The sequence below is a fragment of the Xyrauchen texanus genome, chromosome 4 (genome assembly GCF_025860055.1).
Source record: "Xyrauchen texanus isolate HMW12.3.18 chromosome 4, RBS_HiC_50CHRs, whole genome shotgun sequence".
Classification (NCBI taxonomy): domain Eukaryota; kingdom Metazoa; phylum Chordata; class Actinopteri; order Cypriniformes; family Catostomidae; genus Xyrauchen; species Xyrauchen texanus.
In genome coordinates, this window is record NC_068279.1 from 6,306,610 (window position 1) to 6,325,484 (window position 18,875).

The 18,875-nt window shown below is 37.0% G+C and overlaps 1 pseudogene; it reads left to right on the forward strand.

Annotated features, from left to right (window-relative positions):
* Window positions 1–9,846: 9,846 nt before the first annotated feature.
* LOC127637083 (selenoprotein M-like) lies at window positions 9,847–13,215 on the forward strand (annotated as a pseudogene).
* Window positions 13,216–18,875: the final 5,660 nt, after the last annotated feature.

The window sequence follows — 18,875 nt, forward strand, 5'->3', positions numbered from 1 at the left end:
TTTGGTTGTCACCATTATTGTGATTTGTATGTCAAATATTGAGTTCCACACGAGGTACAAATTAATTCGCTCATACGGATATGCACTCCAATGTGTAAGTAATTACCAAATGAAAACAATTTAACTGGATTGTCTTACAGAGATAATTAAATATCCTCTTTATTAAGAGGTCTGCATGGGTGTATTGGAGACCAGGGCGGACGCCTACCTGTAGGATGGGATTGCACATACACAGCAGCAGGCCGGCCCAAATTACCCTGTGGCCTACCTGGAAAATGCCCGGTGCTCCCTATGGCCAGTCCGCCGCTGCATATATATATATATATATATATGTATATATTATGTGTGACAGATGAAGGTAATCGAGCACATTCACATATATATGCGACTCCCAAGCAAAGATGAATATTAAAGCTATAGATGTTTAACTCCATTCCTCAGCTGTAGTGTTAGTCAACTTGCTGAAGATAATGGAATTTTGGTCAAACGCATCCTATGTAAAAATAGCTGTCCAATCGGGTTAAGATCCATAACACTCTTTTCCAATTATCTGTTGTCCAATGTCTGTGTTTCTTTGCCCACTCTAACCTTTTCATTTTTATGTTTCAAAAGTGTTTTTTTCTTTGCAATTCTTCCCGTAAGGCCTGCACCCCTGAGTCTTCTCTTTACTGTTGTACATGGAACTGGTGTTGAGCGGGTAGACTTCAATGAAGCTGTCAGCTGAGGTTCTCAAACTAGAGTTCTTGTTTAGTTGTAAATATGGCCATCCACATCTCTTTCTGTCCTTGTTAGAGCCAGTTGTCCTTTGTCTTTGAAGAATGTAGTCTACACCTTTGAATGAAATCTTCAGTTTTTGGCAATTTCAAGCATTGTATATTCCTTTATTCCTCAAAACGATGATTGACTGATGAGTTTCTAGAGATAGCTGTTTCTTTTTTGCATTTTTTTTACCTAATATTGACTTTAAGACATGCCAGTCTATTGCATATTGTGGCAAATCAAACACAAAGACAATGTTAAGCTTCATTTAACGACCCAAATAGCTTTCAACTGTGACTGATAAAATGGAAAGTGATTTTCTAGTACCAACTTAGCAATTTAGCATGATTACTCAAGGATAAGGTGTTTGAGTGATGGCTGCTGGAAATGGGGCCTGTCTAGATTTGATAAAAAATGACTTTTTCCAAATAGCGATGGTGCTCTTTTTTACATCAGTAATGTCCTGACTATAATTTGTGATCAGTTGAATGCCACTTTGGTGAATTATCAATTTCCTCTCTACAATCTGTACATTATTCAAAGATTTTGGCCACCAGTGTGTATATATGTATGTATGTATGTATATATATTGGAGTAAAATGCAACCTGGACAGGTTTCTGTGAGATTCAATCACTGTAATAACTGCTTAAATGAAATCAGCACTTGCTTGCTAAAAGTTAAAAGCCCTCAACATCCCATTTTGACATCATCCATGATTTATCCTTTAAATTTCACATATAGAAGAGCTATGAGTCTACGACAAAATAAATATATATTTCAGTGCTGAGAAAGTCATTTAAAGAGAGCGAATCCTTAGAAAGAAAGATTATTTCTGAAATTATGACCGCATTCACAAAATAAAGATTTCAGAAGCAAGCACTAGGCCTTTGCACAATAACTACCAAGATATAATAGTATGGCCATCATCTGCAAGTGGAGAGAAAATACATTTCGGAGGCGGCGATATGACACATCGATTGCCAGTCTAAACATATCTCTCGGAGACTTGGACAACGATCAGGTGGGTCCTTCGAAACAACAGGCCCATCTGAGCAGCCACTGAACATTAGCCAAGAGGTCCACAACATCAAGCCTGTTCAGAACTCTGTGGTTATCATGGCAACAGGAACAGATTGTATCCACATCTGGTAGCCAATTCAGCTGTTGTGAAAGAATAAAAGGGGGGAAGAAAAAAATATATGCAGAAAGTAATGCAGAAAAAGGCAAAGGGTGCAGTTACACTTGAAAGGGGCTCAGAAATTTGTTTTGTTTTTTTTGTTTTTCCAAAAAAGAATGGATCTTTTATAATTCTATAAGTTATGAGAATTCAATGGACCCATGCTGATACTGTGGAAAGCTGACACGCTGTGCTACTCTACCTGTTTAAGCAGGTTTCCATCGGAAATGGGCAATTCAGTGAGCAACAGACTCCAGAGAGAAAATGATTGAATAATAAATGCTGGCATCAACATAACTATGACATAAATCATATTCTTATAGTCTAGGTGGTAAAGTATATTCCCTCCCTATATCAGTAGGAAGGTTTTACTGTTAGAAAGGGGTCTGTGCACAGTTGCTATTCTAGATTTCATTATACTGTACATTCTAAATGATTTTCCACTTCCATAGAACAATGCAGCAGATGGTAATACCAATGGGGGGGGGGGGGCATTAATTTTAAATAAAGATAGCATAAGCACACATTTACAAGTGAAACATTTCACAAAACAATGTATTATGATAAAACAATTGTAAATATACTTGTAGCTGGTGGGTTGTGAATAAACCACACAGAATACCAAAAAATATTTTGGGGTTTTATTCTTAATGGCTGTTTATAAAAAAGAAAAACAGTGGTCGATGGGGCTATATAAAAAATTAAACACAAAAATTAAATGGGGTTTAACAAAATACGGAGAGGCTAATGTCAAAAAGAAAATATAAACGGCATTAGCCTATCCATATGCTTTAGCATACATCAACTTAATACATGCTTATAGCATTCACAGCATTTTATGCATTTAACACATGCTTAAACCACTCACAGTAAATTACTTATTTTTAACCAGCTTTAAGGACATGGGTTGCAGTTTAAATCAATAGATTATCATTATACATGTTGACTTAATTGGAAAACCCTCTGGGCTACATATCATTAAATAAGATACAGGTATGATTAATTCTAAATTTACATACCCAGTCCTTGCATGTGCAGAAAACGTAGTCAAACTTCCCACATGCAAATATGCACCCTTCAAAAATGATCCATAACAAACACTCAGTTCTAACATACAACTATTCTGAACACATACTTCATGCAATTTAACAACATTTTGTGTAAAATTTTATATTTAGACCAAAGAATTCTCAACCGATGAACAAAACCGTGAGCTCTCTTGCACTACGTATGTTCTCATGTTTCTAACACGAGAGAGTGCTGGAAAGCAGGTGCCACAAAACTCCAGTTCTTTAAGTGACCATGTCAAATTCCTGACTAGAGTTAATTACATTACATTTCTCCACTTGGCAACATACTGTTCAAAATGAAGACACTTTCTATTGGGAAGACACACAGGCTTGAGTGAGGTTTAAGATGCCATTTATTTGATGAATGTAAAACAGAAAAGTAATGTCTCTCTTTGGCATAGTCCGAGGGAGTTGTACATCATATCCTGCCGGAGATAGGAGGCAGGGGCGAGGAGCCTACCCCTGTGCAGGACGGGGCTCAACTGGTGGTGGTGGGGTGGTGGAGGTTGCCCTGTTTGCACACTGAAACAGCAATGTGATAGATTGTGAGCAGACTTATAAAACAAGGGCTTACATGCGATTGGCTAGGAGTTACCCAGCTAATTATGTGATGATGTACAGCTGCTAGTCTTCCCTCTAGAACTACACTGTGCTTCCATTTCTGGTTGTCAAACTAGTGGAACATATCCACAGTTAATGTGATGAACTATTGTGGTTACTCTGCTTGGAGACCTGTTTGAATATTAAAAAAACGATATGTGTGAAACAAAAAAATCACCATGGGACCAGTTAGATAAAAGTCATTGAAAATATGGCTCAGAAAAGCAAATTTAGTTCTAATAAAAGCGAAGCATAATTTCTTTGCAGATGCCAATCGATTGTGTTGTTTTGTTGTGGAAGCTATACAAAATTAAACAAGTGTGGTCAAAGTGTGTCCAAATACTTTTTGGGGGCCTCTGTATTCTCAGTTCTGTAGGCAACACTCTAGCTCAATCCTAGCCATTTTGTTTTCTTACGTGTCTGTGTCTTTGCCATATGTGGGTTATTACTGGAAAGACGCTTGGCGCGTGTCACTGCCGCTAACCACTGGATGCTGAGCTCAGCTCTTTACTGTACCGCTACAGCGCTGAGATCATATGTGTGTATAATATATTATTACAGGCTAAATCTACTGTACTCACACTGTGATATAAGTCTGAGTGATTTGAGGTGATAACAGGGCAGTTAATCATAGAATTAATGAGATGTTGGGCTAAAAATAAAAAAGATTTACTGCACTCACACAAAATCTGTTCACCAGTTTGAAGATTTGTGAATACCTACTGTAAAAACTGGCTTTTTACCTTTTTTTTTTTATTTCCATGAGCGACATTACATGTCTCCATGATATTCTGGTCCCTAGATATAGATATACTGTATATGCCTTGAATGCATGCAATTCGCTTTAAATAGAAGTGTCTGCCAAATCATAAATGTACTGAAAATACACACTGTTTCAAAAGTATAACCACAAGTACCACTTAAACATTATAAATGTTCACATGATTTTAGAAATAATTTTAAAATCATTTGCAGGGTTTACCAACATTGTGTCATCATGGGAAAAGTTGTAAAGTTGTACAATTGTAAAATTGTATATATACTTTTTGACAGATAAGGTTAGTAAGCGATTTTATCAAACTAAAATAATTTTAATACATATCATTAAACATGCCACAAATGCTGTCGAATGCATTCGCCTTGTATTGAACCCGAAACAATACTTTGTTTAAGTTAGTTTAAATCCCAAACCCTAAGTTTGAGCAATAGTAATAGAGATGCTTGTCTCAGCCAACACAACTAGTTATAAATATCAAAGATGACAATGTAATATACATTCTCTTATTTACTAAGTCTGCAGATGGTAACAACAAACGATTTACAGCATTGTTTCACCCATTTTCATGCTTTTGTGCCTTGACCTACAAATAAGCAAAGCCTTTATAAATAGACTTTGTAATTAAACTTTCCTCTTTGTGAGAGAGATATACATGGTCAGCAAACAGTTGTCTGTAACACTCACATTTTCCTCTTTTGTCAGCATATTTTTAATGTCAATTTTATGCAAGCGGATCTGTGTCTAATGGAAAACTTTTCTGCATTTCTCCCCCTCCACACATCCCACCCCCTTTGCCCTTTTTTCCTCTCCCTCTTTCTCATTTCTTATCCTCTCACTTCCCTCTGTCATTCTCCCTCTTTTTCCCTCTCTCTGCTGTGATAGGAGGAAGTAGTATGGTTTATTTAGGGCTCAGGTTTCAGAGCAAAGATGGTTTGTTCTTCTTTTTACTGGATCTCAGGAAGAGAGAGAGAGAGAGAGAGAGAGAGAGAGTTGCTTCTATAACTATCATAGCAAAAAAAAAAAAGTGATGTAGATTAGACCAAAATGGAAAACAGCACAAAGGCTCATTTCCTCTTTCATAAGACCACTGGCTAGAAAAGGGCCATTACAAGGAGAACCAACAGATCCTTTGCATTTATTCATTTAGTTATTTATTTATTTTTGGTCAGTCCAAACCACTTGACATACAGGAACTTAAAAAGTTTCCCCTATGACATTAAAGTGACTGAACCCTAATGTTTTGTTCCGGTCATGTTGACCCGGACGAATTTATTTTTATACGATTTTTTTTTTTTTTTTTTTTTGCTTACGAAAAATAATAATATTAATAATTGGACAATTTGAAATACAACATCCAGAAATATGAGCACACATGTGAATGCGTGTTTGCACACACACACACACACACATGCATGTTAGTGCAGCTATCCTTATGAGGACTCTCCATAGACGTAATTATTTTTATACTGTACAAACTATAAATTCTATCCCTAACCCTACCCTAAACCTAACCCTCACAAAAAACTTTCTGCATTTTTACATTTATAAAACAACAAATAATAATAATAATTAATAATAATTTAGTTTGTGTTGAGCGCAAGGTTATAAACATTTTGTTTTACATTTTTTGCTCCAATTAAGTTTAGTTTTCATTTTGTTTGTTAGTTCTTTGTTAGTTTTAGTTTTGTTTTTAAATATGTTATAATTTAGTTTTAGTTTTTCATTACATTTAGTAATGTAAATATTAAAATGCATTTGTGCAGCATGTCCAGATATAGCTGGACACCCAAATGTACAGTTTGTAAATAATAAACTGCCTGGCCAAAAAAAGTCAAATTCTCTATGTAAAGGAGGAGCCGAGAACCGGCTTGACAATATAAATAATATTTTAATGAAAAACGTAAACAAAAGACACAAACATCAACAAACGATCTTTCTCTGTTGCACCACCATCCGCAGTCCGCCTTTATCCCTCTCAGAGGCTTAATTAGTCTGATAAGGGACCGGGTGTGTATAATCACGACCCGGCCCCGCCCTCCACCCTGTCCCACAGTAATATTTCATTGTACCACCTTTAGCTTTGATTATGGTGCACATTCGTCATGGCATTGTTTTGTCAACCTTATGCATAGTCACAACATTTATTTCCGACTTGAACTCATTTTTGGCTGAGAACTTGCATTAATGTCTTCTCCAGCACATCACAAAGACTTTCAATGGGGTTAAGGTTAGGACTCTGTGGTGGACAATAATGAAAATTATTCTTCACGCTCCCTGAACCACTCTTTCACAATTTGAGCCCGATGAATCTTGGCATTGTCATTCTGGAATATGCCCGTGCCGTCAAGAAAGAATAATATTACAAATCTTCATTTTAATAAGACCAACTGAATTTCATTACTGATATTACAGTAGAACAAAATGCATATAAAAATGCTTCTTTTTTCTTTTCTTTTTTTTACTTTAATTAAAAAGTCCTCTTTAGTGCATGTGGCATGAGAAAGTAAGTCTTGTCGCAACTCTGAAAACTGAATATCAAACAAAACTCTATATCAATCCCGAATGAAATGTAAAACTATTTACTGATTGATGGTGTGAGACAGAAAAAGTGAACAGACTGTTCTCTTTGTTTTAACATCATGCATTGGCAATGAAACAAACAGTCATTCCAATAAAGGTTCAAATGTGTCATAATTGAAGTCCCAGACACGACTAGCATGTTTTCTATAGGGTGACCAGATTTAGAAAATCTCAAACTGAGACACCTGGGGGGTTCGCGATATATATATATGGAAAGAAATTGGTAGTTTAATTCACCAAAATGACTTTGCAGTGCTGTTTTTTACATCAGTAATGTCCTGACTATACTTTGTGATCAGTTTAATGCCATTTTGGTGAATTAAAGTACCAATTTCCTTCCAAAACAGCAAAATCTGTACATTATTCGAAACTATTAGCCGCCAGTATATACATATATATATATATATATATATATATATATATATATATATATATATATATGCAACTTCCATTTATGAACCCGTATTCTCCCTTTGCTCTCAGGATCTAAGAGGACCACAGTCTGGATTCATTAAAAAGTGTCTGTATTCTTTAAAGCTGTGTCTACATCCTGTTGTTCTATCTTTCACACCCCCTCTTCACTCTCTGCATCTCTCTCTCTGTCTCGCTCTCTCTCTGGGCCCCTGCTATTTCTGCAAGCATGTGGTTTTCATTAGAAGACTTGGATTACAGCACAAGGGTAGATCTGCAATGGTGGCAATCCACACTTCTCTCTTTTCCTGCCTTTCCTCCATTATCTTATATGCGATCAGCTTTGGGCCTTCCCCGTGTATGTGAATGATTGCCGTCCAGACGGTCTGCAGTCTGCATCCAGCCTGATGATGTCACTCCCAGAAATCTAAATATATAAACCTGAACTGAAACTTCCATAATGCTCTTTTAATCATCATCTCAATAAAACAGAACCTAAAATCATGGGTTAACTAATTTTGCATTGGCAAAAATAAATATTGCCTTTTGGCAAAAAATAAAAAAGTTAGAAACAAAATGTGCATGCGTGTGAGTGAGTTTTTGACAATTTAACCACATAAATTTACAGTACACAGTCATTTCAGACTGGTTTGTCTAAAATAACTGAAAAACACTCAAATTAACTTGTTCATTGTTAGTTAATGTTAACTATTGCATTAACAAATGTTAACTAATGCACTAATGTTACAATAATCATTTATTTATTATTTTATTATTGAAAAGTTGTTTGTCTTAATGAATGTACTGTATGTATCTGATTATATACTTTTAAATGAACTCAGAAAATATGACAATGTAATACAAAAATAATAATACTAATAATAAAAACAAAAAGATACAAAAAATTAAAAAACTGAAATAGTGAGTTTATGTCAGTATGTGTGTGTGTGTATATGCCCTAAGGATCCAGACGTCCAAGATCAAACTGTGCTTGTTTTGGAAACAGGGGGAAGCACCTAAATGCTGAGTGTGGAGAAAAACAAGAGAGAGGCAGGATAGAGAGAGAAAAAAGAGAGCGAGTGAGGACGAGAGCCCAAAGGATCCGGTGGAGGAAATGGCTTCTGCTTATTATGGGTGCTGCTGTAAACCAGCATGCTGGTAAGTGTGTGCGCAACAGATCTTATGTGCATGTTGACGTGGACACTTTTGGATCCTCAAGTCACACTTACTGTAGAGATGTATTAATCTCTTTGTTTTAGATATCCGAATATGCAAATGTGCAAGTTGCAGTTACAGATAAATGGTACCAGACCTTTTCTCAGAACTAACTTAACTTTTCTGCAATGACTGGTACCAAGGGGACTTTTAGTGGATGGATGTATAAATTCCACAGAAACCACAGTAGATCATCACATTAACTAAGGACATGCTTCCCTAATATTTGACAACCAGAAAGTACCTTTGGTCTGGGAATTTGGCATACCGGGAATTTTCCCAGTGGGCCGACACATTTTGTGGCTCATCGGGGGTGGATTTTGTCCCCCGGCTCAACACATTTTGGGCCAGTTTCCTTGTAAAATCCCAGGCCGATTTCTTTTCCCAGTCCAGCCCTGACAGTATAACTGTTGTTTTATCATTTAAATCATAACTTTTTGTAAAATATTTAATTTGAAAAGTGTGCTTGTGTTGTGTCCTAAAAAAAAAAAAACCATCGCACTTGATTTGATACACAACATTCAAAACATTTTCAAGTGTGGCATAAGTTTCCAAATACTTTTTGGGGCCACTATATATGGTTTTAATAAAACATGATGACTTAAATGTTTGCTAAAAGATCTAAAACACATGTGGGAAATATCACGGGAGAAACTTCTTTCTCCTCCACACTCAAACACATGCACAGTAATGCTTCTATTGCTAAAACTAAGACTCTATCTGACCAATCACAGCCGTGTTTAAGCTCACCTGGTCCCAAGACTTAGATTGATTGTTTTGTTACATCTTCACAGAATTACACGTGTCGAGAGGGAAAATCTGTGTCTTTTTAGATCGGGACGACTCTGTCATCTGACACAACAGCGCCTGGCCACAGCTGTAGAGAGACAGAAAGACGGGGCCCCAGCTTCGCCTGTGGGTGATAGAGTATGATGGTTTTCCTGCAGCATTCCAATGGAGAATGGTTTGTTTTCATTGGAAGCATAATTGTCTGTGGCAAGAGATTTGGAAGCACTTTTCCCCAAACGGTGCCAAAACTCCATCCTGAAACATTGTCGCCCTCCATAGGTGACCTAAAATAAATGCAGCCATCCCCTTAAAGAAACAGTTCACCTGAATAGACAGTATTTAGAGTAGTGCCATATTTAATTTTTGATGGCAAAGGGAATGTAAGGAATAGATTTACAGTCTCTACAATGGCATGAAATGTTTAAAGCTTTATAAAGCTGCTGGAAGAGGAGAAACAGGGGACAAGATGAGACTGAGAGGAAAAAAAGAGAAGATGATGGAGATGAGAGAGGAAGAGCAGGTACTACCAACTGTGCCCAGAATATGATTAGCATTATGTTACGGTGCTGTTTGCAATGTGGCTTACTGTCCAGGACTTTGAAAACCCCTGGCCTAAACGAAAAGACACTCTCATATACAAACAGATTAATTTACATTTACGCATTTGGCAGACGCTTTTATCCAAAGCAACTTACAGTGCACTTATTACAGGGACAATCCCCCCGGAGCAACCTGGAATTAAGGGCCTTGCTCAAGGGCCCAACAGTGGCATCTTGGTGGTGCTGGGGCTTGAACCCCCAACCTTCTGGTCAGTAACCCTGAGCCTCAACCACTGAGCCACCCAACCACTTAACACAAGGGTTGACATCATTTATGGCTGACTATTTTAAGCTATTCAGGTGGTCTCTAACAAGTTAGTTAAAGAGGCATGTTGTCTTTTTGAAGACATGGTGTCTATGGTACTTTCACCTTTTAAAGTAACACCGCAAACAGACTGTCAAGTAATGATTAAAAAAAAAGATGCCCAAGAGGCCCAAGATGCCCATGCGCCACTGATAGGAATAAAGGAGCATTGTGTATTCAGATAAGATTTAAGTGACTAACTTGAAACTCTACTTCATTAGAACATTATTTTCACAGCAGCATTTGGAGTTTGCATTTGCAAGTTCTTCGTCAGGCCACAACACTCATTATTTTTTTGATAATGAAAAGAAATGAAAAAAAAAAAAAACACTTTCAAATGTAACAAATTTTAGAGAACATTGGACTTCTTCAAAATTACAGTCTTGGGTATCCTTTGTTACAGGATGCATTTCTTGACTTCAAGTGCTGTTTTTGTGTAACATTTGTGTAACTAATGTTTTTCTCGATTTCCCTCAACCAAAATCTGACAATTTGACCAATCGGACTTTTCCACATGCCAGTGGATATCTATCAGCCTGCCCATATCTACTGCAAAAACCCTCATTTTACCAAAGACCTCAATCTTTTTTGGCTACGTGGAGGTCTTCCACCCCAACGGCAGTATGTAGGTCACACCGGTGGCCCTGTTGACTGGGCCTGTTGACCACCGGTGGCCACTGGCAGAAGTGCTGAAAATGTTTCAGAGAGCAGTGCTGAGGAGGAACAGCTTGACATAGCCAGAGGTAAACTCCTGGGGAGTACTCAGTGGAAGTTTGGGTGGTTGACAAGAAATACTTTTGTGAAGTTGACATGTTTTGTGGGGTGACAAGTTATACTCTACTCTTACTGTAAATCTGCATTTGAACAGCATTTTGTAAATTATTTTATAATAATTATGTATGCACTTTTATGAGATTTTTTATATTCATTTAGAGATTACACTGAATATGTGTACCTTTTAAAAATTAATGTCACACCGCAGGTTTATTTCAAATGAAGTAGTAAAGTCAAAAACATGATTAAAATAGTGAAAGCACACAGCACTCAGATTAGTCAATTTAATTGTAAATTAATATCAGTTTTAACCTAAAATCTTGATTCTGTTAAAATATTCATAGATATACTATGCTTTAACTACCCACATTCATCTGGAGAGAACTGCGGTTGATAAGGTTTCAATTCATTTTAATACAATAAGTGTCCTAAGATATCTTGTTGGTTTCTGTGACAGCTGTAGACTTTGTAAACAGCAAGGAAAAAAATAAATAATTTTGCTCGTTCTCATAGTGTTGTATTTGAAGTGGATCATTAAGGCTATGATTCATAATGTTTGTGAGTTGGGGGCGCTATTGTGCCACTGTTGAATTTGACAGGCACAGGAACAAACAATGCTGCTCTTTTGCTCAGTTTTGGTCTCATTATCTTTAGAGGGTGGGGATTTTGAATGAGGGGGCATGGCTAATGTTCCATGGCTCTGTCACATGAAAGCTTCAGAACGCTAAAATCGCTTACAGCACCTTTCATTTAAAGTTGCGCTCAGTCATATTTTTCCTACTTAAAAATGTTTTACTCCTAAAATGGTAAACGGTCTGCACTTATATAGCACCTTTTTAACCTTAACGGTATTCAACACGCTTTACACTGTGACTCATTCACCCATTCACATCACATACACCAATGGCAGCAGTGCTAGCTTGCTATTGGGAGCAACTTGGGGTTCAGTGTCTTGCCCAAGGACACTTCGGCATGTGGAGTCGTGTGGGCCAGGATTCAAACCACCAACCCTGTGATTAGTGGCCGACCCACTCTACCACCTGAGGCACAGAGATGAGTTTATAAAATGAGATCTATACTACATTGAGTGGGTCCCCTCTTTGGGGCTGCCATGTTACGATCAAATGACCAGACGAATACTACTCTTTTAATCTTAGTAACAAACCTGATACTGGACACTTTAACTCGTGGTTTAAATTAATCATGGCTGACTGTGAATAGTGATTCATATTCTCTGCAATGGCATTTTTAACCAAAAACTTTTGCATTTGAATGATGCAGCATCAGTGTGGTTGGATGATCCATGAAGAAGATGCCAGAGCTCTACAATTTCTTGATGGAATGATGGGCATTATAGTATCATGACATTTTCATGCATTGCCATTGAAATTCCCTCTGATTTTATTTATTTATTTGTTATGATTTTTCCTGTGGTTTTTACTCCAGAGATAGGGCTATTGTCATTTTATAGATTTAGTTTGGGGGAGGGAAGGTGTCAGATTTATAGCATATTTTTGAAGTCTTTGTCATCGTCAGTAAAAGTTGTTTTGGTAACAACTTTACAAGCCCTGTGTGTTGTTTTTGTGCTGCCATATGTTTAAACATTTAGAGGCCGCAGCCATGTGCTTCGTGACTTCAAAGGTCATTTGCGTAGCGCTGTTAACCTTAGCCTACTGTTTAAAGTCATAACCTGGAGTATGATTCAGGAGAGAATAAAAATCCACGTCTGATTTTCTACAACTATAAGGATGAGCAGGTGAAGGTAAGACTTCATATATCATGCAAAATTACTGTTTTTTTTTAATAACACTATATTGTTTTTATTGTACAATTCTTTTTGTTTTTTTATATAAAGAAGTACACAATATATTTATGCATAAATATCATTTTTATATTAAGGTAGTACACAATTTATGCACTTTTCTCATGTATGATTCAGAGACTGTGCAAGTATGTTGGCATTAAGTATCTTTATTTTTCACTCCCCTGACATTAATCTGTGCCTTCCTCAGGTTGTTCCTGTGAAGAATATGAAGGCAGATGAGATCAGCAGCTTGCTGGATTCTCTTGGTTTCTATAGAAGGTCACACAGAAAGGCGAGGAGGTCCCTGAGGATTTCAAACATTTCCCTCTCAGAGCGCCGCGGGACGAACTGTGACATCTGCCGGTTACTATCGGTACTGCAGCCTTCGATTAATGACGTCCAGATTCCCAAGGTTCAGAAACAAAGCCAGGTTCTGGACCAAGTGTGCCGCACAAGCCCTCAAAAGTGAAGCCAAAACGTCTCGATTGCCCCCCGGTGACTGGTCCTAGTGTAGGTCATAAACCCCGCCTCCCCATGTTATTCAAAATTGTTTTAGTGAGACCCACTAAACAATTAAATAACACTTCACATATCTTTTTTCCAAAGATAGTTTCTGTCACGTGGATGTAATTTCAAGTGTTTGTTTTCAAAATAAGTTTGTTTTTAGTTCGTTATTTGATGCTATAAAAACGGTGCTGTGACATCATGATTGACAGCTGTGATTGACAGGTTCTCTGAGCGAAGTTGTCACTGAAGCACCAACGGACTTTTGTTGGGGATCTTCGGAGGACTGAGGAGATTGGAGCTTTACATTTAATATCTAAATTTCTATAATTCATTATTTCACACCTAACCGTCAAAAGTCAAAAGTGCAGGGGCGTGTGCTCGCGATTGATTCAGCGAGCGTGAGGGCGGGGCCTTGATTTCGCGGCTTTACTTCCTGCTCACTACTGCGCAGGTCTGGTCCCGAAATCGCAACTGCGCAGACTCAAGTCCCAAGATGTCAGCGCCATATCGGGACACTGGCGGCTTCAGTTCTCACCAATGGAAAAGAGTGAAGGGGCGTCGTCCATCTTTTTTACAGTCTATGCTCTGGACTGAAACACAGATGGCTGGAGGCAGTCTGGTATACCCAGACCCGGCGCCAGACACAAATTCACGGACGGGCATTACATTTTTTTCAGGGGGGCACAACTGAGATTAACATAATTCCCTAATAACATTAAATGATATGACCGATTATGAATTGAATATGTATGATACAATGATAATGATCGATAGTAGCCTGTTACATAATGTAGTACTGACGCTATTCAAATTCATAACTGACGCTAAAGATTTGTGCTGTTTAGGCTCGTGCAGCCTCTCGATGAAACAAATAGGCCTAACTGCAGCTCACACAAAGAAACTCAGTTAGCATACTGCGGTAAAAAATTCAAAATGTGTAAGTTAGTTTTTATATTTATAACATGAAGCAACACCATACAACCAAGTGCTGAATACCATCACGATTGAAAATGTAACACTGATTTCGACAGTTCAATAAACAAGTAATTCATATTAAGTCACTTACATTTTAGATGCAATACTGACTTTTTGTTCTATTCTAAAACAAAGATCCCAGCAGAAACAGAACGCATCTCACAGTCAACCGTGTTTTCATTACTAAATGATTCAGTGTTTTAAACGAATCGGTTGAGTCAAAGATTCAATGACCCATTCATGAACGACTACTTTATTCTTGATGAATCAGCTGTTTGAAAGAATCGTTTGAACAAATAACTCAATGACTCACTTAACACCGCAGCCGCTTATCCCTTACCGCCATCTACTGGCGGTTTAGTTTCATGTTTAAAAGTGTCATTCTTTCAACTTTTCTTATTTGTATATTTAAAAAAAAGATTTAAAACAATCTCGTAACATTATTTAATGTATATTATTGAATGTAAATGATTTAATTTGATCGGTAATAGTCCTATAGTACCTTATTCTAATTTAATTTATTGATCAAATAAAGAATTTAAAATGAAAGAGGAATCATTAAGATATATAATCATATATTTAATAAGATTAGGGGAAATGTCCTTTTATAAAGGTAAAAATATCACAAATATGCAGATTTAACCTGTTAACCTGCACCAGTGCGCAGTCGCACCGAAGAGTCCCCCACAGTTTAATGTTTATGAATAGATTTAACGTGAAAGAACATCATTAATCTTGGCAAACTATATATCATTTTAAAGGTGTAAGCCTCAAGCATCGATGATAGAGCTCTGTTTTTCGATGAAAAGCTTATAACGAATGTATTTCTTGCATTTATGTAAGCAATACACATCAAACAAACGTAATCAAAAGCGGAGTACTTACCAGTAGTGTCGTAATAACGAGCCACACACGCATCCACTGCTAAAAGTTCCAGATTGGATGGAAAGGTGAGGGTCCACTGAATAACATCCCATAGAGCATTTTTAGTCCAAAGAAACAATAATGTTGTAACATTGATGGTTATTCCTTTGTTTACATCGAGTTTCTTCAGGGTGAAGTATCATACTTGTCGGTTATGCAATAAAATTATGCATAAAAACAGACTCCGGTAGTCGAACGTTATATGGGTGTGTTGCTTAGAGTGTAATGAACAAATTAAGACCGCACACACACACACACAAATACAAAGATAGGCAATATATAGGTCGAAATATCCAAACACTGCGGTCAGTTTTTTGACGTCATGATATGCTGATCCTATTGTTTTGTCTTTACAACGAAAGCCAATGAAAGAATTGAAATGATATGACTGATAGAAAATGTAGCCAAGCAGTGCACGATTCCAACGATATCCGGAAGTTTAAATTCCTCGCGAACAAGATGTTTTTTATTTATTTGAATCAGCCACTCTAACCTGCGAATTAGGCTGTGACCACACCCCGTCATTTGACAACAAACGAGCCATAGTAAAAAGACGGTTCCCCAGTCAACATCTGTTTTCGCGTCTTACTTACTGGACGGATTATCTCATCAAATGGATCGTCAAAAGAAGTTTTTTCTGCTGAAGATGTTTTATTTGAGATCACTCGAAGCAGCGATGACGAAATTGAGGAGTGAATACAGCGACGACGGTGATATACTTGAGGACGGAAAAGATGGTCCAATTTTACATCGGTGAGTTGCTATGTAACATGCACACATTATACGTGTGTGTGTGTGTGAGAGAGAGAGAGAGAGAGAGAGTGTGTGTGTGTGTGTGTGTGTGTGTGTGTGTGTGTGTGTGTGTTTGTTTTCCCATTTGATTTATATGGTAAATGCATTGTGGTCTGAAAAGACCAAATATAAAACAAATGGCTTGTCTGATGGCTGGCCATCAGTGTGATTGTTTGTTGGTTCTATGTCTGACCATCCATATGAATGCTGTCTGTATCACTGGCCATCACCAGCCATTGAATGTTGAATGGGCGACTATCGGTATGAATAGTGTATATGACTAAAATAGCTTGCAGTACCCTTCATAACATTTGATCATTAGGTTGCTTTTTGAGGTATCCAAGGAGGCTTCTTGGTACCTGGACATAGTCTTGGAAAAAATATTGCAGAAATCTCATTTTTCATAATATCTTCCTCAAATGTGAAATATAAACTGATGAGACTTGTGGCTTTCAATCGATTACCTAACTGGATTCATCCAGGTTTGTTTTCATTGATTTTTCCATAAAATAATGAAATGTTACTTACAGTACAAATTATCTTCAAGACACTTTAAATTCTATAAATTTTTGTCTGTGTAAGTTTTTTCAACTTTTACATTTGGGTAATAAACTCCAAAGTGTCTTCTTTTTAAATATGTCTAAATTGTGCATGTAGAGCAAATTGTTCAGTAACTACAATTATTTTAGTTTGGGGATGTCATTTCTGGGGATGTGCCTCAGGCAGGGGAGGTAGAAAGGGAACCGACATAGTCTTGGAAAAAAGCTTGCAGGAACCCCATTTTTCATTATATCTTCCTCAAATTTGAAATATAAACTGATGAGACTTGTGGCTTTCAATCCTTTACGTAATTGGATTCCTCCAGGTCTATTTTTATATATTTGTACATGAAATACTAAAACATTTTTTGAAGTTCACATTATTTATGAGGCACTTCAACTTTTATAACTTTTTATTTGTTTGAGCATTATCAACTCTGATTTGTTGTTAGTAGAGTGCCAAGTGTCTTCTTTCCAAAGAGACCTTAATTGTGCCTGTGGTACACTGTTCTCAGGAGCTATATTTATTTTAATTCAGGTATGTCATTTTCAGCTGTGAGCCCCTGAGTGGGGGTGCAGGTTAACAGGTTAAATATGTCAAAGCTGATTGAAGTGTTGGGAGTTGGATCGACCTCTTGTGAACTGCTACACCCTGGGTCTTCTCCCCTTACCTCGCTGCTCTCTTCTGCCAACTTTGGTGGTCTTTGTATATCCATGGTAACTGTCACACGAAATAGCTCAGCATAGTTGTTTAAAAAAAATAACAGCTATCGTTATTAAGCGCTACTATGCTTAGGACACAAACATTCCCGCGCTCACTATCGACAAACCAATCAAATCCATTTAAAAATATTATTTTTTAAATCAGACCAAACACATTTTTAATTTTATTCAGGAGTTTATTCATCATGTATATAAAAAACGACAACTTACCAACTTGTAACAAAAGTTACAGTAGCCTATTGATAAAAATATATAAATAAAAGTGCAAACAAGAAGCAAGGACTGGTGGTTGATCGACTCGATTTGATGGTCGAGTGCGGGCGCGGCGGTAATGGGTTGCGGGAGAATAAAACGATTCGTGGGGCTCCCTATCTAAATAAAACATCCTAAAACAAATACATTGTTATTCATCTATTGCACAAAATCAGTAAGAACATCTAAACAAACTAACGATTTACAGTCGCAAGTATAAGTAGGCCTAGATGTTCTCCATTATAACGTGTTTTTGCAGCATTGTGCAATGTAGCCAATCACAGACATATGTGTTGATTTCTAAAACGCAATGGCCAATCAGATGCATTTCAGATAAAATCCACTCACCATTCAAAACGTTGGAGTTTTTGTTCAGTGCTGAATTCTGCATGCTGCATAATAAAAGAGCTTTGTGAGATCGCGATGAAATGAGATGTGAGACGTGACGTAGAGTTGATGAAGGGAGACAGGATCGTCCAGGGCGGGCACTAGTGACTCACAGGGCGGGCCAGGCCCCCCAATGTCCGCCCATGGCGCCGGGACTGGGTATACCACTGTCCTTATCTCAACAGTTTTGGGGTTTTAAAATACACTTTTCAAAAATATTTGAATTGCATCATATTGAGTCTATTTAATTTTTACAAAGGAAATCAATTACACAAACACCCTCACACACCACTTGAAGAGAGCCATTCAATTAAATGAATGGTTTTACAGTGGTAACCTCAGTTGTAGTAACTGAAATTATGGCAGAAATTATGGCAATGATGGTAACATTTTTAAGGCCAGTTTTTCCAGGTCTAGAATTGTGCTTGAATTCGGATTAAATTGATAAAATGTAACGCAATTCTTCTCAATTCGTGGTTCTATTGTTTGAAAGCTAATTTTGCCTAGCCAATTTGTTTTAGAAAGAAAAATTCAACAATTAGGCTTATCATTATTTCTGACAGATTTAACGATTAGTCACACATTGTCATTTAATTGAATTCGTTTATTACAGCAATAAATACATAAATAATAATTATAACTAAATAAATAAAATAAAAATTATATAAAATGAATAACAGTGTATGTTTATTTTATCATTAATAATTAATGTGTAAACAATCATTTAAAATGAATATCCACTTCATTTTATTACAGCAGTAAATTCATACATAATTACGATAAATAAAAATAACAATGTAAAACTTAAATGTATAAATAACCGTGAACATGTTTCTTTTTATAATCAATAATATTAATTCATTCTTTATATCATCACACACACACACACACACACACACACACACACACACACAC